This window comes from Macaca thibetana, chromosome 7, assembly GCF_024542745.1.
Source record: "Macaca thibetana thibetana isolate TM-01 chromosome 7, ASM2454274v1, whole genome shotgun sequence".
NCBI lineage: Eukaryota > Metazoa > Chordata > Mammalia > Primates > Cercopithecidae > Macaca > Macaca thibetana.
In genome coordinates, this window is record NC_065584.1 from 165,807,767 (window position 1) to 165,830,442 (window position 22,676).

The 22,676-nt window shown below is 45.3% G+C and overlaps 1 protein-coding gene across 4 annotated transcripts in view; it reads left to right on the top strand.

Moving 5' to 3' along the window:
* The first annotated feature begins 2,008 nt into the window (after positions 1 to 2,008).
* CEMIP (cell migration inducing hyaluronidase 1) overlaps positions 2,009 to 22,676 on the top strand; it is a 172,330-nt gene continuing 151,662 nt past the window's right edge. Inside the window, exons 1-4 of one of the 4 annotated variants that reach the window (XM_050798563.1) lie at positions 2,009 to 3,278; positions 4,604 to 4,794; positions 5,366 to 5,567; positions 13,160 to 13,252. The gene's annotated coding sequence lies outside the window, so the exon portion shown is untranslated. Of the gene's footprint in view, positions 3,279 to 3,471; positions 4,795 to 5,365; positions 5,568 to 13,159; positions 13,253 to 22,676 lie in introns of those variants that run through there. The other 3 variants (XM_050798564.1, XM_050798562.1, XM_050798565.1) reach the window with 3 other exon arrangements.

Here is a 22,676-nt window from a genome sequence, read left to right on the forward strand (position 1 = left end):
TTTATAAGAGCAAGACCTTGGATTGGGGAAGTGTGGGTAGTAAATCCGCCAGTGTCATGTTGCTATATTTATCCATAAAGAATTACCCGGCACGCCCCGTTCATCACTGAATGCTGAATGGTAGTGCTGAATAGAGAACTGGCTGGAGAATCTGGTTTTAGACATGCGGAGCCTGTTTGTAATTCATCAGCATTGCTCTTTTCTCCTGGGTATCGGTCTGTGATAAAGAAAACTGGATACAAGAGGAATGTGCTGGGCATTTCAGTGCTTTGAGAAAACATGACAAAGCACTTCTCAGGGCCCATCCCTAGACAGGACCCTGCCTTTACCACTTCATCTCCCAGATGCCTGTGGAGCCAGCCCCTCACCAGAGAGCTGTCTGGCTCCACTCAGGACTCAAATCTACTGTCTGTTGATGGAAAATCCTGCATGTCATGCCAAATAAGGCTGATTCAAGGCCGACCTTTCTCCATTTGGGCCAAATGCCCAGCCCCCCCAAACCCCTAACACACAACTGTTTGTGTGTCTGGTTTCCGGGGGCTCCTTAAGGAAGAAAAAAATAAACAGGAATCATGGTGAGGACTGGGGAGGGGCCCTGAGGGCAGGGAGGGGGCTCCAGTTTATTCGGCTGGAAAGAAAAGGCTGGGGAGGAGGGCTTGCCTTTGGATCCAGTTCATTACTTCCCAATAAATCAAAGAAGGGCTGAGAATCCTGACTGCCATCCCCAGTAAGGATCAAGTTCAGCTTTCTGGAAAAGGCCTAGAGGTGGATTGCAGGACTTCCCGGTTTAACCAGGTGACAAACGCTTCTGCTTTAGCCCAGGGGACATGATTACAGACTTCCACAGCTTTTGCCGACCACAGCCTGGCCTTAAAGTCCAGACCTAGATTCCCGAAGCTAGTGTGTACCGCACAGAATGGAGACCTTGCCTGAGGAGGTGGTTCTCAGAAAACACTGCCAGGAAGGAAGAAAGAAATGTATATTCTAGGAGGCCTCTGCTAACCAGGAAAGGGGGCTGAGTCACACTCTAAAAAGTGGAAGGGGCAGAGAGCAGGTATCAACGCCCTCATTTTACAGATTTCCTCACCTCCCTGCAAAAAAACCGCCCTGAGACTCAGACAGGGGAAGTAGCTGGCCCTGGTCACACAGTAGGTTAGCGGTAGAGTTGAGAGGAGTCTCCATATGCCCTCGGGATGTGTTGTGATGGACTTTTCCTACTGATACTGTTTCCTCTGGCAGGGGAATGTCTAGACCAGTCGCACCTTCTTGCTTTGACCCTTCAGAACTTTGGCCTGTCCAATTAAAGAGGCACAGAGCCCTCCTACCCACAGGAAATGTTTCTAACTTACCGAGCACCTATTATGTGCCTAGAACTTGGACTTTACTGATTCCATTTAAGTCTCACCATTCTAGTGAGGAAGCATCACAGAACCCGTTTTCCCGATGAGGAAACTGAGGCTGGGAAGGGTCTGAATCCAATTTCAAACCAAGGTGGCTTTCATTGAACACCCACGCATTTTCCTCTCAGATGAACTGCTAGGCCAATACCAAAATCTCTCAGGCCACTCTTTTGCTGCTGAGTTAAAAGAGATCCTGAGACTTAGCCTGGGACCCCGACTCGCGGAGATTCTGTGGCAGGCGAAGACCTTTTCTCCTGTGGTCCACTGCCTCTTCGCCTTGGAGGACGCCCCGGGGCGCGAGCGGGGTACGGGAGACCCTGGCTCTTTGGAGGCCCGGGGACTTGCTCTCCGCGGTCCGCCGCGGCCACTCCACGGAGTCCTGTCCTCCAGCGCCCTCACCTGGCTGCTGCGGGCGGGACTCCGCGCACCCGGGCTCCGCGGGCTCGGGTCTGCTTCTCCCAGAGCCGCCGCCAGAGCCCGCCCCGGTCCGACCCGGGCGCAGGGCCCCCGCCCCACTTGGGCAAGGCGGGGGCGCGTGGAGGGAAGCTTCACTGGGGGGCGAGGGAGGGAGCTTCGGTGCCGCGCGGGCGTCAGGGGCTCCGCGGGGGAGGAGTCAGTAAAAGTGGCTATAAAAGCGGCAGCTCCGGCTGACGACCGGAGAGCTGGCGCGCAAGCAGAGCCCAGCGCGGTGCAAACGGACCGAGCCTGGCGAGCGCAAGCGGCGCGAGGAGCTAGCGGAGCTGAGTGCGGCCAGGGTCTGAACCCCGATTTCCCAGACGAGCTACCACTTCGCTTGCCCACGCCCCGGGTGCTCGCGGCGCCTGGCGATCAGCGACCAGACGCCCGGGGCCGCTGCGCTCCTGGCCCGCGAGGCTTGACACTGTCTCGGCCACCGACCCAGAGGTAAGAGGGCCTGGCTGGGGGCGTCAGGGATGAGCTGACGGCCCATGCCATGGTAGGAAGGTAAAAAGCGGGGGCTCGGGCCTCCACCCGGCATAGGGTAAACGTTGCCCGCCTCAGTTTCTGTTTGTCTGTCCACCCTGTGCTGTGCTCTGTTTGTCTGTTTGTCCATGCGTCTGTTGATGGGCACACGCCTCTGGCACTGACCTCTGTGGGATTTCTCTGAGATCTTGTGATGCTTTACAAGCTGCAGGTGCCGGGGGGCGCTGGAGTCCCCAGAAGGCATCCAGAGGGGGCAGACTCCTGCTTTCCGTAGATTTTTCCTCCTCTGAATGGCACCTGGGGCTTGAGCCCGGGAGAGTGTCTCGCGGAGGAGGGAGTACCACAAGGGTCAGGTCTCGGTGTTCTGCCGACTCGGAGCCAGCTCAGGCCGAGCGCTAGCGGGCGTGCGCCTAGCAACAGGTCTGCGCCCTGCTGCTCCTGCCTCAGCACGCTCTTCCTCCCGGTTTTCCTCGCCTCCCAATGCCTCCGGGACAGCGGTAGGCACCCAGCGACGCGCTGGCGCGGGGCCGAGCTGAGGCAATTGCAATGTTAGATGAACCCGGGGTCCTCTGCTGATGTTTAGACTGAGATTCCATACGTGGTATCACTGGAAGAAGGTTTGGTGGTCCCTGGCAAAGGACATCGGCTGCAAGAAAGGTCGCGTTAGGTTGGGAGGAAAGGCAGAGTCCTGGCTGAGCGCTAGCCAGGTCTCCCGCTCGCCGGGAACGAGGGCCAGTGACATTCTGGAATGGACCCCGCGGGATGCGTGTGCTCATGAGAGAGGAGCGCGATGCGCCCTGGGTCCTCAGCCGCAGACACTCTCCGCGACAGCCGCTGTTCCTCAAGTGTCGGACGCTACGGCAGTCCCAAGGATCTCCGCCAGCTGCCGGGTTTGAGGTCCTGAGTCCTTCTCCAAGCAGCCAACGCTACCCACAGGTGAGAGCTCCCTTTAAAAACTACCTTTTGATGTGTGAGCCAGTGCCTGGCTGCAGCCCCATCCCGGGGACGGTGAGCCGGGGAGCGCGTCTCTCCATCCCTGCGGTCTGGAAAATGATCCAGGGCGCGCCCGAGGGCGGTGAGCCGGCGGCTCTGCGTGCCCAGGCGCGACGCCACCATGGACAGCTCCCAGCCACTTCCTCCAGTCGGGGTCTGTGGCCCTGGGTCTCTGGGGAAGTCGTGCACTTTCTTCCCAGACACAAGGCGTTGGGGCGCTGGGACAGAGGAAACGGACTGATAGTCCGAGGGGGCCCTCGGTATTACCACTCAGGAGGCAGCCCAGTCCTCAGGAGTCTCTGGTTTCTGACCACGTCCTAGCTGAGTCGGCAGGTGGCTTTCTACAGGACCTCCCGGGGGCACTCTGTGGTTCTCTGGCTTTTCTATGACACCACGGAGACCCCTCAGAGCTGTTAGGGAAGTGCGACCCCTGAGAATCCGACCCAGGCAGTGAGATAATGCCAGATACAGTTATGCCAGACATAATTAGGGATCCGGCTCAAACTGTTTTCTGTGTAGGGCACAGGTTCATGTGTTCCATCAAATTAAATTATTTATTTAGTAAATATGGTATTGGGAGGATATATTAGTTTCATGATTAATGACAGAATGGAGAAGAAATCAAATAGAACAAGTTTATAGAGAATGCAACCGGATGTATTTGCAAAAGCAACTATGCTTTTCTGATCCTAACAGTTTTGTTCAAAGCCCATGACATTCTTAAAGCAATTTCCAAAGGCTCCTCTTTAGCCCAGTAGATGACTTTTCAAGTTGGTTACTTGAAACAGGGTGGAAAAACCTGTAGGGTTTAATCTGTGCATCAAATTAAAGGTCTCCCTCCTCTGGTAAGAAATGACACTGGATGGGGCTCTTTTTGTCATTTCCACCCATACAGAAGTGTGTATTTCCTTTATTTCAAAATTACAAGAAACCCAGGTCTGCTTTTTTGGTGACTGACAAAGGCCCATGGAGAGTAAAAACAATTAAACACTTCTTATAAAAAAATTTTGAGACAGCATCTGTGACTTTGGGAAAATTGCTCAAATGTTTTGTGCCTGTTTGCTGATCTGTAAACTGGGAATAATGCAATCCCATCTTGTAAGGTTGCTATGAGAATTACAGTAATTGGTACAACGTAAAGCATTTAATCCAGTGCTGAGCACAGAGAAATCTTTTAAAATGGTAGCAATTACAGGTATATTTTAAAGACAGTTGTGCATTTCTTTTGAATTATGTTCACCAACCCTTTGTCCTCTCTCTTAACCTAGTAACTGTTTGATAGGGGCTCCATCTTCACTTTATTTTGCATCCAAGAACTTGTTGATGGAATTGATGAAAATTCTGGAATTGATCACAATGCAAAAAAAATTCTTATTTAAAGACAAATGGAAGAATTTTTATGTGATAAAAATCAGTCAACTGTTTTCCCCTACCTATACTACTTGGAGGAAAGATAAAAGTAAGTCATTTTCAAAATATTATCACAGCCCTCTGGTTCGGATGATCAGTTCTTCCTGATTGTTCTCTCATGAGAATGCAAAGTCTTCTAAGAGGCTTTGTTGTCTTTCTGGGAGTGAAGTACTCTTGGGTATTGATGGGGAGTGGCCTCCAAGGCCTGGTTTCTAGATCACTCCAGGATGAAAGCTTTATGGAGTGGAACTTTGTCCAGGGGTTCACTGAGTGGTCATTGCCAAGCAGGAAGCACCTTACTTCATGCTTGAGCCTTGCTTAGGTGTGAGATTCTGACCAAGACACTTGCTCTGCCCAGAGCAGTGGGCACTTACTTGATCCCGGCTGGACTGGAGGGTCTCCTCCAGCTCTGCATTTCAGGGTTCTGTCTGGTAGACATCACTAATACATGACACACCACAGAAGTTTGGAGAATGCAATTGTATAGTACCCAATCTTCCAGTTAGAGTTTTTTTTCACAAAAGTGTGTGTGTGCGCGCATGTGAGTGTTTTTATCCCTGTCAGTTTTACATTCTGGTGCTCTTAGATTTTTATTCTTCTCCTCCTTCTGCTCTTAATAGTGCAGAAGGAATCTTAGCTTCTTCCATCTAAAAGGATTGGAGTCGAAGAATACATGCTATGGATGCTCAGAATCTTTCTATGAGATTACTGATGACATGAATGGAGCAGGAGGATATGCGGCCTTGGATGACCTTGAATTCCTGACTGTCTTCTGTGGACTCCTATGCAGATTCCAGTTTCCAGCATACATTTGGCTTTCTGGTAAGAAAACTATTGAACTTCAGGACACTCTTGGAGTGAAGGGCCAAGGAGGGGAGGAACTGTCATGAGAAGTGGTAGAAACGAGCTCTTCATCAGTCCTGTGGCATTCTGCCTGTTGCAGCAGTACCTGAATCCTCAGGACAGACAGATCAAATGGCAAGAGTGGCGTTCAGTGGGGAAGGCCAGCAGGATGGAAGGGGTGAATTCAATTATTCTCATCAGCCTCCTTTGAAGCCTGCTGCTTAAGTGACCTCTTTTTATCACCTTCTGTGGTATTGGCAGAACATCACAATTTGATGGATTAAATGCAATTTGCATTTGCAGTTATAGTTCAAAAGAGAAATGCAAACATGTAGGTTGGGTTCCTAAATGGGGACAAAGTTAAGTTTGTGAGCTACATCCACAAGACTGCATATCTTTTCGAAGTATGCATAGACTTTTCAAAGTCTGGACTACACATCTCTTTCTACATGATGGCACATACCCAGATGTTTGATCTTATCAGGGTAAAGCATCAGCTATCTCTCACTGCTTGGTTTTTGGCCATTATCTGGAGGCAGTTTCAGCTTCCTTTGGACAGTGAATAGGAAAGGATCACATTGTTACTCTCTTGTATCTGGTTGGTTTGGCAGGAGGCTGGAAGTGGCAGTGGGTACCAGGGGAGACTTCTCAGTGGTGGATTCCTTTATACCATTTTGTATGCTATTCAACTGGGCCTGACCCCCCTTTCCTTAAAGTCTGGCAGGTGGAAACATTGCTAATTTGAGTAGGATGGTGACTATCATGGTGACTTTTATTAAAGCTGTACCTCTTTGCTTTAGCCACTCTCTTCGGGGGCCATCTTATCATCTCTGGCAGGCCCTCTAGTCCTTCTTTTTCTTCTGTGTGCCCTGGCACTAGGCTTTGTTCAACCTTGGTTCTTCAGAAGGGAGGCTGCTTGCAGAGAAATGTCATCAAATATACATTTGCTGTCTGCTTAGTTCCCTTGGTGTCAGGAAACACACAAGCCCACCCAGAGGGAGAGGAGCTACTACTCCTCTCTGCCCCTGTTATTTTTTAGGGCCTGTGCCTAGGCTCAGCTTGACTCCAGGAATCTGAATCCACCCTTCCCTCCCCACCCCTGCAGGTGAGTGAGCCCTGGGGAGCACAAGCGGGCAGACCTTCCTTGCACAGGCATCCGCTCAGAGCAAGGAGCTGGAGAGCCTAGCTCCTTGCACTAGAATGTCTTTGAATCTTCTGGAAAGGCAGTCGTATCAGGGGTTTAGATGCAACTTCAGTTTAAAGTGCTTTGCCCAGACTTTGAAAACCTTTGAAGACCAGGTCTTTGAAAGCCCTGTGAATTTCTTTCTCTCCTGTCAGTAGCAGAGCCGTACCATTAGACATTTTCTGTTACGGAGAAAGCACATCTAGATAGTTGTTCTGGCATGGAAGGTGTCCATGCCAGATTGCTGTCTCACCTGTTTTTAGACATCGCACAGAGGGGAGAGGGCCACAGGCTTCCCCAGGAGCCTGCTGCACTCTTTGGCCCTCTCTGAGGTGAGGAGTTCATGCTGTTCTCCAGAATCTTTGTGGCTGTAAGGTATGCACCCAGCCCTTGGGACAAGGAAAGTACAGTGGCCTGGAGGACAGGCACCCTTTTCTGTGGCTCTGCCAGTCAGGAAAGATGGGAACCATTGGAGTGTTCCTTGGGGACTGCTTTATGGGTGCCAGTCACTGTGACCGTACTCCTTGCCTGGACTATCAACCAGGACCTGGGCAGGTTCCTCGACTTCTCTAGTGGGGTGAGGTTAGACCAGTGCTTCTTAGACTTAAAATATGCCAGCAAATCATAGCAGCACATGTTAAAGTGAGAGTTATGATTTGGCAGATCTGAGATAGGACCTGAGAGTCCACATTTCCAACATGCCCCCAGGTGATGCTGCTGGTTCACAGAGCTGCCTTCAAGCCGTGGGGGCCTATGTCATTATGACATTGATGACTTTCTGTGATTCTGATTCCAATTCTTTTTGGTGTAATTTAAGTCAGTTCCTGTTGTCCAAGTTGAGGAAGCCCAGCTGGTCTGTGCCCTCCTAATGACCTTATAATGACCCTTAAAATTCTTGGAGATAATTATTGTCGCCCCTAAGCCATCTTATCAGCAGACTAAATATCTTGGCCCCCTTTAAGTTTCCACTTTTCCCTGTCATAATAAATTTTCCAAAGCTCTCTGGATCGAGCTACTTTTAAGTGCAAAATCGTTGTGCAAATGGCAATTTATCTTTGCCTGGCAGAGGCATTTGAATGTAATTTTGGTGGTATTAAGAGATCACTTGGGGAATTTCATCTAACTCTGGCTCCAGACACTGAGAATGCATGTTTACATTTAAACAACTATTTTAGACTCCAAAGATCACAGTTTCTTCTTTTTTGAACCTGAAAATGAAATTTAAGACCTAATTACCTTCCTCAACTCCCTCCCTGTGGCACTCCTGGGAGGATGAATTGGTCATCACCAGTACATTCTGGGTAGCCCAAGACACTGGTGTGCAATTGTGTTCTGTCACCCACCACCACAGTCGGAAGCAGAAAATAAGTTGAGTAAAAGTTTTTGATAATCTTCTATGAGGCAGGCCCTGAATGAGTCACTGAGAAGGCAATTGAATACATGGTTCCTGTTCTCAAAGAACTAACAGCCTGGTGAGGGGACAGACATCCCAGTCAGAAGTTGTCGTACAGGGTGATGGGGGCTAGGACAGATTAGTCAGGAGGAGTGGAGGGCAGAAGACCTGCTGGAGGAATGAAGAAGACCATAAATTCAGTCAGAGGAGATCCGAGGAAGCTTCACTGAGGGCATATGAGGAGAGTCAGAAGCTCAGAAAGGCCTAAACCCCTTTCTTCCTGCAACCTCTCAGGTGCATGAAGTTTCTTACCTGCCTCAGGTGCATAAGCTCCCTTACCTGTCCAGGTACATAAGCTCCCTTACTTGCATCATGTGCATAAGCTCCCTTACCTGTCCAGACTCCGGGCTACACCGGGCATAAGAGAGAGTACTTCAGAGCAGCCGTTAGGCCTCTTTCCTTTAGTCTTTTACACTAGTAATTTAAAAATTACTTGAACCACGGAATGATTTTTCCAATAAAATATTAGTAAATCCAATTTAAAAACTAGATAAGAAGTGGCTGTGGTTGGGGGTGGGAGCTGATTTTTGTCTTGAGATCTCTCAAAAAGTTCCACAGAGCTTTGTGGGCTCCAAGGAGCACAGTCTGAAAAACTTCGGTCCTGGGTCATTTCATTTTGCTTTTGGCAGTCATATCAATAGTGTTAGCTTAGTTTTATTGCGGTTTGTGTTGCTGTGTCTTTTTTTTGTGTGTGTGACAAAGTCCCACTTTTGTCACCCGGGCTGGAGAGTAGTGGCATGAACACAGTTCACTGCAGCCCAGCCTCCTAGGCTCAGGTGATTCTCAAGCCTGCCAAGTAGTTGGGACTAATTTTAGCTAATATTTTTGGACTAATTTTAGCATTTTTGTAGAGATGAGGTTTCATTGTGTTGCTTAGGCTGGTCTAAAACTCCTGAGCCCAAGCAATCTGCCCACCACTGCCTCCCAAAGGGCTGGGATTACAGGTGTGAGCCATTGAACCTGGCCTGCTATGTCTTTTTAACATTCTGGATGTCTTGCTGTGTGTGTGTGTGTTTGTCCATCAAACAATTTTCAGTGAAAATTGAAAACTGGAATTAAAATTAAAAACAGAAATCTGGAATTATCGCATGCGTGATAATCCAACAAAGATGGGGTATGTGGAGGACCGGTGGGAAGGGTTGTATAGGATAGGTGCTGGTCCGGGAAACTCCAGCTTGTAGCTGAGCATGGGAGAGACAAACAAAGCTGTGAGCTTTTTGCAAAAATAAGCTTCTTATTTACAACCTGGTCTGTTAATCTTTTTAAATCTCCCAATATTTTTTATATAAAAGCTGGTGAGGAAAAAATACCTTATTTTCAGGGTTTAAAATTTGGCAAGTTCTATCCAGGATCTTGCATCCTTTTTCACTGATGTCAAAAAGCCAAATTTGATTGATTGCAAGATGTTTTGAAGGTGGGGTTTGAAAAGAGGAGGCAAGTCAGATGGATAGGAATGGAAGAGCTCTGTTGCAGAGGCGCAGTGGGGAGTGGGGGCTCCAATTTTTAGCTGTGGCTTCTGTCTGCCTCCTACAAAGCTCTCCTCAAGGGAGAAAATGATACCCTGAATGGGACAGCACCCGAAGAGAGGCTGCCCCTCGCTGATGGGTGGTCCCAGAACTTAGAAAGGGATCTGAAGAACCCTTTCTGGGCCTGGAGCCAGCTCTAAAAACATGATCATATGAATTATTGAAGATGGTGAGAGTAAGGCTTCTTCAGTCTAGAGAGTTTAGACAACACCTTCACCACTGGAAGAACCCTTCTAGGTATGTGAGGAACTCTAGCAGAGGGAAGGGGCACCCTGGCAGAGGGGTTTCCCTCTAGGATGGGCATTTGCAGTTGCCTGGCGCTCCTTCTGCCAGCCATACCAAAACACTTGCCCTGGACAGTGTCAAGGAACGCTGAGTGTTGGTGGGTGATCAGCAGCATCTCTTTCAAAGGGAAGCCAGCCTCCTGTCCGGAGGCCTTTGCATCAGCCCACATCACCATAGCAACTGGAACATACTAAAACAAAGACTGACTCCCAGACCTTGGGATTCAGCCTCCCTCTCTCTCCTACTTCCTAGATTTTTCCTCAAAGCTGGACTTAGGTTGGCTCCTTGGTTGTGCTTGATCTCTTAGCACTGGTAACCACAGATCTTGGTTTCTAAAATCCCATGGAACTGTCTTGGGGGCTGGTCAGTGGTGAACCTGAGCCATCCACTTGTACACAGTGGCTGCTGCCTGAGCTCTCACCATGTGTGGACCCTTCTTCTCTCCAGCTTCCTGAGGAGGCAGTGGTAACTACAGGTGGGAGACAAAAACACTGATGCTCAGAGTTACAGAGGTGGTACAGGCTGATGCCCTTGGGTGTCTGTCTGGCTCCTAGTCCAAATCATTACTTGTTCACCTTCTCTGGAGGACTCTTGTCATGCTGTGATGGACTTATTCCCAGCTTGGTCTCCTCAAGCCTCCTAAAGGCTCCCCTCAGGAGTCCTAGTGAATCCTGGGTCTCCAGTGCCTCCCAAGCCCCTGTTGGTGTGTAAAGTCATGCTCCTTCTTGTAAAGAACAGTAGGATTGAGCCCCAAAAGGAGTGCATAAGGGAGCTAGTTTGAGTGCACTATTAAAAAAAATTTTTTTTAAGGCCGAGTGCAGTGGCTCACACCTGTAATCCCAGCACTTTGGGAGGCTGAGGCAGCCAGATCATTTGAGGTCAGGAGTTTGAGACTAGCCTGGTCAACATGGTGAAATCCTGTCTTTACTGAAAATACAAAAATTAGCCAGGCATGGTGGCATGTGCCCGTAATCCCAGCTACCGCGGAGGCTGAGGCAGGAGAATTGCTTGACCCCGAGAGGTGGAAGTTGCAGTGAGCCGAGATTGCGCCACTGCACTCCAGCCTGGCCAGCAAGAGTGAAACTCCATCTAAAAAAAAAAAAAAAAAAAAAAAAAAATTCTTTTAGAAGAGACTGGTGGTTTATGACAAGTCTATTTCAAAGCTGATTGTGTTACAGGCGCTGAGTAATTCACTCTTATGCTAGTTTTCCAAAGGTTTGGGTTCAGGAAAACCTCAAACATAGTGGCTAAGTACTTTTCCTTTCCTTTCCTTTTAAAACCCTGTTTATTTTCAGAGGCGTTTAATCCATATGTTTTAGATCCATTTCCATGTTACTCAGCAAAAGATTGTTTTGCACCAACATTGCTGAGCCATGAGTGAGTCTGCTCGTCTCTCTTCCACTCCAACTGGTGCTTGCAGCTGAGCCCCATGCTCACGGCCAGACGACTCTAAAGCTTTATATTAGACACAAGGAAATGTAAGCACTAGAGGCAAAAGAATAATCAATAATATTGACCCTATCTTTATTTAGAATTTTGATATTTCATTCATCGTGACATTTTTGGTGCTAATTTTGTTTTTTAAAGTGTTGCATTGCACGATTCTTTATATTGATGATTGAGTTTTCTGGTGGCCTCTTCAATTTTGCGCCCAAGGCAAGTGCCTCACTTATCTCACTCTCATCCTGTCCCTGGTAAACACCCACCTCCAGGGCCCATTCTGGTTGGAAGGTTAACATCCCAGTCAGTGTGGGTTCTGCTGTGGTCTCCCAGGCAGAGATCAGTACCAGAGACAAGGCAGACATGCCCTTTGGTGATCCTAAAGGCTCCTCTGAGCCCTGTTGATTTGAATTTGGGGTGTGGGACTCCCAGAGAAAGTGGGGAAGAGAGGAACGTGTGTTCTTTTCAGACTTGGCATCTGAAGTTGCTCTCTTCCCTTCTCCCTTGTTTCCCTTCCTTTTCGGAGAGGGCAGGAATTGTGGTGCTCCATAGTAGAGTGTTTTGCAAATTCTGCTGGGCTGATGTGTCACTCGTCTGTGACTGCTTCAGAAGACACTGAGTTCATCAGATTTCTCAATTCAGTTCCTGGTAGTGAGAGAGAAAGCAGTTGGAGGATTTTGGCTTTGGGACTTCCATATGCAGGGATTTCTTCTTGCTTGAATGATTTTTTAAAAATAAAACGGCGTGGCCATCTCAGTGGTGTCTGTTTGGTTGGTAGCTTTGAAGAGGCTCGGAGATTCCTCTGACCACATAATTGTGGGTTATGTGTATGCCTGAACTTTCCAGGTGACTGAGAAACAGCTGAAATCTGTTCTACATTTTAAAATCATGGTGTAATGTTACAAATGGTAACACATTAATATATCCTGGAATTTTCTGAGAATGACCATGTAGTGAAGTTCATTTTTACTTTAAACATCACCATATAAAATTTCTTTAAATAAAAAGCTATTTTTGACATACAAAAAAGATGATACTTCTGTTGAATCTTGCGTAATAAGCATGAACTCGAGCTTCTGCTCTGTTGAGGTTGTTTGAGGACATCACCCCTCTGAGCTCGGGGGAACAAGGGGCAGAGAGGCCAAGTCACTATTTGAATAGAGCCCTGCTCACGATGGGCCCTTGGTGGCCATTGTGGGATACGCGGTGCAGAAATCTGTGGTTTCCCTCAGTGGAGATGGCTTCTCATCTCAGCCACGTCCCAGTACAATAAAGAGTCCTTTCTTCATTCAGAGACAAGACCTCTACTTGGCTCAAAGGCAGAGACTTTTCATGTTCTGTTTTACTCCCAAGGGCTGGCACATAGTAGGTACTCAAATATTTTTTAAAAATTCAAATGAATGAGTCCTGCATCTGAGCACCAGCCCCCCAAGCATGTACATTTCAGTACATTTGATATTGACCCTTGTGTATTCTTCTCTGGTATTTGAATGAAACTAAAGCCTGCTAGTCAACTTCTCAGAGGTCTGTACTCCTGTGGCTTTATGGTTATTTCCATCAACATCATTAATACTCAGTGTTTACTGGGCACCTAAAACATTCAGACTTATGCAGAGAGCATTACATGCATCATCTTATTCAAGCTTCCTGACAACTGTGAACAAGACATTGTCCTGTTTTGCAGATGGAGACTCAGTGAAGCTGCATCACTTACGCAGCTCCAGGTGGAGGCCACTCAGCTCAAGATGGTGGAGTGGGAACTCGGACCTATGTCACCGTGAGTCCAAAAGCTCTTCATAGTAACTAATGTTACTCGAATCTTGGATTTTGAAAAAGCATGTTGAGGGGAATATTAGAATTCACAGTAGATTGGATTCGTAAAACAGTATTCATAGAGTTGAATTCATTGAGAGTAATTGCAACCCGAATGCACTCATCATCGACCCACCAATTCTTTCTAGATACTTGGGATTCAGAGATGACTCCATTGCATCTCCCTGCAATGGAGAAGCTCACAGTTTAGTTGGGGAGACAGACAGACATTCAACTACCTACAATCCATGCTGTAACAGAGGCATAAAGAAAGCAATATGGAAGCACTACAAAGTGATGGTAAACGACTTTGCTGGGGAAAGAGACAAGGTAGCATGGAGGAAGTGATATTTAATTGGGCCTTAAAGAAAAGTACAATTTCTCCTAGGCCAGAGGATGGAGGGTTGAGAAGGAAGGAATATCCTGAACTGAATGCAGAGGATCAAAAATATATATATATATATATATATATATATATATATATATATATATATATATACACACATATATTTAGAGAAGAGAAGAACTAGAAGTTTCCTGTGGCTGGAAATGAGATCATAAAGGTGGGGCAGGGCTGTAGCTCCTTGAAAGCTGAGTCAGGGAGTTCGACTTTTCACCTGACTGAAGTGTGTGATCAGTTGGTGGGCATTAGGCCCTTGTACCTGGTGGCAGGTATCTAAGGTTGGGCTTGTCTTCCTCCCTCCCAAGGGTGGTGTTCTTGGTAAGAAATACATTCCAGAATCCCACTCTCACTCTAGATTAGTGGATAATGTCACTGCTAGGGCTCAGTAAATACCCTTCAGCAAGAAGGATAACTGCACTGCCCAAAGTGAATTGTTGCTACCAGGGTAACAGGGCCCAGAAGGCGATAGAGAGAAGATTAAGTCAGGGTCATTTCAGGGGTCTTGTGGCTCGAGTCACTGCCAACATGAGGTTTCTTCACGCTGCAAGTAGAGGCTCCAAGCCCTTGAAGAAAATGTTCCGAGGCTCCTAATCCCAGGTCCTTGTCTCACAATATCCCTTTGGACTGATGCGCCCCTGTTTCCTGTATCCAGTCTCAGGGCTGGGGTGAGGAGGGTTTATCCTGTGGCCTCTGTGCTGGCTTTTCATGAGTTGTGTAGATATTGTGATTTTTTCATAATTCTTCATGAATTCTTGGGCAAATTTCTAACTGCTTTGTTGACTGACCTGTAGCAGAGGTGGCGGAGGGAAAGTGGGATAAAGGGACAGCATTTCAAGTGAGACTCACCTTTGGGGAGGAGGGAGTAGTCACTACAAAGGGTGCAGATTCAGCTCAAATTTCGTCAAAGCTTAACTGGATGAGATGGATACTCTGAATGCAGTCTGGTCTGCAGATGCCCCCTGGGTGATCTTCCGGAGTCCTCATCTCTTCTCTGCACTGTAGTTGTCATCAGACATTTGGGTGATTTTAGCAAACTAAACGCACCCACAAATATTTTGTAGTGCCATCCCTGTAAGTGGACTTAAAGCAAATCTGAGTATGCCCACCAAGTAGCCAGAGGAGAGAAAAGTCACAAAGACTGGGTTCTGCCATTCAACAAAAACACGTTAAATTCAGATCACCAATATCTCCAAGATGGTTCTAATCAGACAAAAAGAGAGAAATGTGAAGTATTCCAGGAAGAGCCCCTTTAGGTTTTCTTGACTGCAAAATAAACTGTTCTCCATATTCTTTCTCCATCAGTTTGCATGCTCTCTACTTTATATATCTTCCTTGGGTTGTAGAATATTAGAGCTAGTATAATGAACTGGGAAGGGGCATAAGCTTTGGAGCCCAACAGTCCCAGTTATAAATCTACCTCCTGCACTGATTAGCTGGGTGACTTTGGACAGGTTACTTCACCTTTCTGTGCCTCAATTGCTTATCCATCCCCTAAAATAGGATGATTATATATTATTCTGAGTACTATGTGAACTAATACATGGAAACTTCTTAGAGTTATGATCTTGTACATACTAGGTATACAAAATAGCATGTCTCTTCCACTTGTCAATGTAGCTGATTGAATTAGCAGACACCGTATGTAGAGACAACCATGCTGTGACTTTGGGGGAATTTACAAACTTTAAACGTTTGACAAGCTATGGGCAGTAGCTGGTCCTAGAACAAGCATCTGAATGGCTGAGGCATATGCTCTAGTGGTCCCTTGCAGAGGAAGAGATTGTGTCTCCTTGGTGTGGTATCTGTCAAGCTCAACACTCCATGAGATCAGGCACTAGTCCATCTCAGTCACCATTGTATCTCCGGAACTGAGACATTCAGGCATGAACGTTATCCATAGAGGAGAGCTACTTACTAGCATTTCCTGAGATCTACTACTTACACTAACTTTATAAGTGCTTTACATATATTGGTAGGATACAGAATAGAGAAAGATAGTCCAAATCTTCTGACTTCTGGTGAAAATACAGTTTAAGAAGTGTAAAAAGCAGATTTGCTAGTATCTCTGTGCCCTGGCTCAGAATATCACATTAAGAAGGTAAATGTTGGAGCTGCAGGTTTTGAGATCTGCGTGGGTGGCAGCAGGTTGGTGCAACAGTGAAATTTGAAGGGCACAAACTCCTTGCCTAGCTTGGCTGTGTAACCTGTCCAATTATTTGCTTTCATTCCGGATGTCTTTCCCACTTCTGCTCTCTGAAAAAGGAAGATGTTGAGAGGCACATAATTAATTTGGGTGTGTAAGACCAATGCCCTCAAAGTTCCTTATTTACTTATCGTTATGTATAACTACACACATTATCAACATGAGGTTGAGTCTTCTGCGGTGGGTGTTTGTCTCTTACCCAAAGTAAAGGGAAGTGATTACCATTGAATGGTGGAACTCTGGTTATCACAGCCGGGTTTCCCACAGGTAGGACTACCCACAATATCAGAACAATTTATCCCTAATTATGGTTTTGGAAATGAAGCTTAGATGAGCCCTTCCTAAAATGCATTTCTCAGTAGCATCACTTCCTTGAGCTGTTACTAGATATTCTAAGGTCAAACAAATTTGAGACAAACTGGGCTAAACAAAGTTGACCTGTTTTCATTTTCCAATATCTTTTCAATGCCTTTGTAAACCAGCATGCACCATGTCTTTCAGGGAGAGGTACATAGTGTATAGTATCTCTCAGATGTGTTGGTCTAGGGAATTCCCTTTCTATTTTCACAGAGGACTTTCTGAGACTTGGGTGCTGTAGGACCTATGTTGGGGAAACACTGAGCTAAATATTCAGTAGTGGGATAGGATGAAAAACAAACACCACATGCAACTGGGCATCCCCGCCAGAAATTCTTAATAGGTGCTCATTACAGTTTTATTAACACGAGGGTCCTCTTTGAACTTAAGTAGAATGCTTTTGTCAAGTTGTTTTTGTTATTTATGATTTTATTTTTAAGTCAAAGTGTGCCGAGTATGTTCCTAGTTTTGGGGATTTGAAAAGTGGGACAACTTGAGGTCAAAGACCCTCCAACAGTTTATCTTTGCCTTTCTGTTGTCTCTGATTTTTATCTGGTTTAACCACAGATAACCTAGTAGTCCTGCTTGGCCTCTAGAGAGGGTGGTAGCTTGTTCCAAATGGTCACCAATCAGAAATTTCTCCCTCACACAAAACAACAGTGAGCTTACAAAATTGTAGTATTCATATTCATATGACTATTTTCTTTTAACCGGAAGTTTTTCCTTTGCTTGTCTGACTCATTCACTCATTTATTCTCTCATTTAGCAGTTTACTGAAGTCAGCTTATAATATTGCAAAGGCTGCTAAGCTCTGGGGATGCAGCAGTGACCAAAATGAGCTGAGACCTGCCTGCATGGAGATTACAATCTAGAGCAGTGCTGTCCTGGAGACGTACAATGGGTGCCACATTTGGAATTCTGAGTTTTCTAGTAACCCCACTAAAACAAAGTTTAAAAAGAAACAGGTAAAATTAATTTTAATAATATACTTTTTTTCACCTCATACATCCAAAATATTGTCACTTCAACAGGTAGTCACTATAAAAAATAATGAGATTGTTTATGTTTTTTATACCAAATCTTCAAAATTGGTATATATTTTCTGCTTACAGCACATCTCAATTCGGACCCACCATATTTCCAGTGCTTAATAGCCACAGATGGCTAGTGGAACAGTGTAGGTCTAGAAAGAGAGACAAATAAAAAAAATAGGTAAGAAAAAATCACGGGCATATGTGATTCCAAACTGTGGTCAGTGATATGAAGCAAAGTTGATAGTTTCGAGGAAAAAAAATAGGGGATCTGCTGCAAGTGGCTGGTGGAAATAGAAGTGGAAGCAGGGAGAGAAAGCCTCTTTTGGCAAGCAACATGTAGGCAGAGCCTAGGAGGATGGTGAGTAGAAGATAGAAAGACCAAGAGTGGGGACAAGGATGTCCTAGGTAACAAGGATGTGGAGAGGCCTCAAGATAGAGAGTGAGAGAAGTCCAGATTGGCTGGGGCAGGGAAAGTGAGGTGAGGAGCAAGGCAGGACTGAAGGGGAGGCAGGGGTGAGGGGGCAGCAGGGGGATCATGCAGCATCTTTTAAACCACGCTCAAGATTGTGAACGTCATCCTGAAAGCAATGGAAAACATGAAGTGGTTTCAAGCAAGGGAGTTACATTGTCTGATTTTTCTTTTTTTTTTTTTTTTTTTTTTTTTTTTTTTAAAGGGATCACTCTGGCTGCTCTCTGTCTGGGTAGGTGAGGGTGATAGGCAATAGTTGGCAAAAATAAATGCAGGAAGATGGCAGGGGATGCTATGGTGCTGGGCTGGGGACCTGGTGATGGTGGGTTGGAGTGGAGGCAGCAGGAAAGGAGAAGTGTGGGTGGATCCAACTGGTGTTTAAGAGATGAAATGGACAGACGGAATGGTGGAGTGGACATGGGATGAGGGAGAGGGAGGTGTCCAGGAGAACTCCCAGGATGTGGGATGAGCATCTTGGTGGATGTTAGGAAGACTAGAGTGGGTTTGGGCTGGAGATTATACTCCAGGACACCCTGGGCACGGCCAAGCAAGAAACCTTGCATCTTTTCAACAGGAGTTATTCATTGCTCTTGAAAAGCCAGGTTAGGTGCAGTGGCTCACACCTATAATCCCAGTGCTTGGGGAGGCCAAAGTGGGAGGATTTCCTGAGCCCAGGAGTTCAAACCCAGCCTGGGCAACACAGCAAGACCCCCATCTATAAGAAAAATAAATTGCCAGGTGCCGTGGCTTACATGTATAGTCCTAGCTACTTGGGAGGCTAAGGCAGGAGGATCACTTGAGCCCAGGAGTTTGAGGCTGCAGTGAGCCATGATTGTACCACTACACTCCAGCCTGGGTGACAGAAGAAAACAAAATTTTAAATGATATGGAGTTTTTTGTTATTATCTCTGAGGAAATAATACAAAATTACCTCTGATTCATTTTGCAATGTATTATTGCAGTAACACACAGCTTGTACCAGAAAATATTTTCATAAAGAGATGGCTTTTCTCACAACTTTAAACTTTAAAAATAGCATTTAATCAGAGCTTACTAGGATTTTAATTTCTTTGTTTGTTTATTTATTTAATTGTTTTTGAGATGGGGGCCCTCACTGTGTTGCCTAGGCTGGTTTCAAATTCCTGAGCGCAAGCGATCCTCCTGTGTCTGCCTCCTGAGCAGTTAGGACTATATGTACATGCCACCACGCCCAGCCTTAGCAAGTATTTTAAAGAGGGCTTTGAATTAGCTTCTCTTTGTGGATTACACTCAGAACTGTAGAGTGCTTGGTAAATGGATAGGGCTGCAGTGAAATCCACTGTCACTAATGTGTGTTCTCAGTGGGTCCATTTTTCATCCTGGAGAGCTCTGATGGAGAACTTGAAACTTAAGATGTAGTCAAAAAGAGACTGCCAGGAAATGAATGAGCAGACTCAGAGTATTCTGGATGAAATGCTCTTATTACAAAGACTCTTGGTGCATGTTCCATGTCCCACTTATGTGTTTGATAAGCCACCAATACATGTATCAGTCTGACCTGTTTACCAAAAAAGATACCAAGACTTGAGAGCTCTGAGTCACTGCCAGGTAGATCAATAAAACCATGAGATATTGCAGGTGCTTAGACCATTTATTCAGCAAACGTTTATTAATCAACCACTCTACACCAGACATGGAGAATGCAAAACCCAGTAACTTATGCTCCTACCTTTCAATCTGGGAGCATGGGGTGGGTGAGTGGAGTCATGCGAACACATGAGATTAATACATTTTATGTCTATATAAGGCAAAGAGTGGGCAGAAAAGTGGTACCTCATTATTCTTGGGGGAATTAATCTTTGACTTGAACCTTGCAAAGCATAGTAAGAATTCGTCTGCTGATTAGAGAGGGCACTTTAGCCGAAGGGCAATCAGATAACCCAGTACATCAAAGGAGCCATGAGTGTCTCAGTGTGGCCAGGGTGTAAGGATGAAGCCGGATGTGGAGAGAGATGGGGCTCTGACATGAAAGATGTCCAGAGAAGTCTTACTAGGTAAAGCTTGGAAAGGTTCCTGTAACACTTCATGGCACCAGTTTGATGGACCTGGCCAGAATTGCCTACGGGAATTGTGCACAGCAACCTGTGATTGTCAGAAACTGAGAAGTGGAGGTGATTGCAGATCATTATAGATGATTATAATGTACATCTACAATGATATAGGGTACAATGTGTATTTGAATATAATCTGGGATAATGATATCTTTGGTGTAGATACAACCTCCATCGCTATTCGATGCCACAGGGAGCACCTAGAGTGTTCCGGTGCTTTGCCAGGCATGAGCAGTGCTGGTGTGTGGAGGGTAGAGAGAGTGCAGGGAGGACAGGGGCATGCAGGGTCCAGATGCTCCTGGGGTGCTCATGGTCTAAGCGGGTAGAGAGATGTGTACGCATGAAAAGCAACAGTCACACTGTTCACTGTTCTTTTCTGGGCACAAGGGAGGATAATGCATTCCACACTTTCATTGTTAGTTGTGGTCAAGTGTCTTGTCTTAGTGAAATAGGAACTGAAGCTGTGTGTGTCATTTCTAGAAGAAATGTACAAAAACTAACACACGATTCTTTACCTCCTCTTTCCTCTGCTGCAGTGACTGGCAATGGTGTGGATGGAGGGGCCAGCTTGGGTGCTTAGGTGCACATAACAGCACAGGGTCCTCCACACACCCACGGTGGACCTGGGGGCTGGGTGAGAAAGAAGTCTTGCAGCTTTAGGTTCTTTATTACTGTAGCAGAGCATGACCCATCCTCACTAGTAAGCAATGCCAGGCAGTCTCCACTGTGTTTTAGGCCACTGTGTAGAAAGGAAATGCTCCTTCATTAATTAATTCATTCCACAAGCATTTGGGTCTGTGCTCTAAGCACTGTGTGAAACCAGCCTGGTTCTAAGACTTTTGGAGGAAGGAGCAATAACTAGGAGTTGGAGTGGTCAACGGAGGCATTTTATTACATTTTTAAAAAGAACCTACATGGTGCATGTGTATATACATATTACATATTTTTTCCATTATGTAAGCCACATAACCATGTTATTTCCTTATAACTTGGGAAATACAGAAATGAAAAAGAAAAACTCATAATCCTACTACTGAAGATAGACACTGTAAGAATTTTGATGAATTTTTTTAGTGTTATTATTGTATATTTTTTACATAATGTTGATAGAATTTTACCTTATACGCAACACATCTTAAAGTTGATTCATAGCATTTTCAGCTTTCAAAGTCATCTTTTTAATTGCTATAAAATAACATCAAATTTATTTCTAAATTTTTACTATTAAACATTTAAAATGACCATTTTATATACATTTTTTCCCAAGTTTTGCTGATTTCCATAGAATGATTTTTAGAAGTGTAAGTAAACAAGAAAATGGCCTCCAAAGATTTATTCAAATTAACACTCTCATTAATTGTGTACAACAGTGTTATTTACACTAATATTTTATATTACTATAACTTAAAAAATAATTTTAATAGGTGAAAAATCATAGCTAATAGGTTTGTATTTCTTTGATAACTGTAGAGGTTGAAAGCCATCCTACATTTTTGTTTACTAGTTATTTTTAGTTTTTGGAATTATGTATTCATATCATATGCCTATTTATGTGGTATTCATACTTTTCTTATCAGTATGTCTGATCTCATTACATATTTGAAGTTTTCTCTCCTGTTCTTCCCTTTCAGTTATTTTGTAAAATATGTAAAATATTTTCATATTTGAAACACAGTTCAATGTGTTGATCGTTTACATATTGATTTCTTTTTTAAAGGTCCTGTGGATTGATTTTTACGTTCTTTGACCTGTCTCAAATTTATTTCAGTTCCTAGTGCAAGGAGAAACTCTAACACAATTTTCCCTTGAATTTACTAACTTGTTATCCCAGGACAGCTTCAAGGAACAATCTTTCCTTTATCTGTTGATTTGTCCTGCCAGTAAAAGCTTATTTGATCCAGTTATCAGTGTGGAAGATGACAAGAATAAGATAAAGCTAGCACAGTGGGAATTCAGCCAGACATTTGATCTGACCATCAGGGCAAACTTCAGAGATTCAATCTTAGCAGACCAAGCCTGGGTGTGTCCCAGGTTTTGCAGAGATGTGGCCAGCTTAGGGATGTTCTGAACTAGGGATTTAGCCAAGTGAGGATTAGCCTGGAGTGGCACACTGGGCTGCCAGCCACCTTGAGGGCACTAGATCCAGGCAGTCCCTGCATAGCACTGGTTGGGAGAGGAACTAGATGGCTCTTCCCTAAGGCCTCATCTGTGTTTCTCTCAATGAGTTGAGGCCTGAAAGGGGCCACCTTGGAACTCCCACTTGTGGCCCAGGCTAGGGAAGGCCTGGTCTGGAGAGAAGTCACAATTTTGAGTGTCATATATAGCTTCTTCTGCAAAATGGGAGCTTATGAAAGGTTTATTCACAAATAGTGTATGGAACAGAACTACCCTGCACAATCCTGTTACCGAGCATCTGCCTGAAGGAAAAGAAAACACTATATTAGTATCAAAGAGATACTTGCACTTATATTTTTATCACAATATTATTGACAATAGCAAAGATATGGAATCTAAGTGTCCATCAAAGGATGAATGGATAAAGAAAATGTATATATATGCAATGGAATACTATTCAGCCACAAAAAAATAATGAAATCCCGTCTTTTGCAGCAACATGGTAGTATAACCAGAGGTCTTCATCTTAAGTGAAATAAGCCCTGACTTGATCACAAATTTTGTAAAATAATTTATTATTTTTTAGAGAGACAACATCTCTCTCTGCCACCCAGGCTGGAGTGCAGTAGCATGATCATAGCTCACTGGAACCTGGAACTCCTAGGCTCAAGCAATCCTCCTGCCTCAGCCTCCTGAGTAGCTGGGACTACAGGCACAC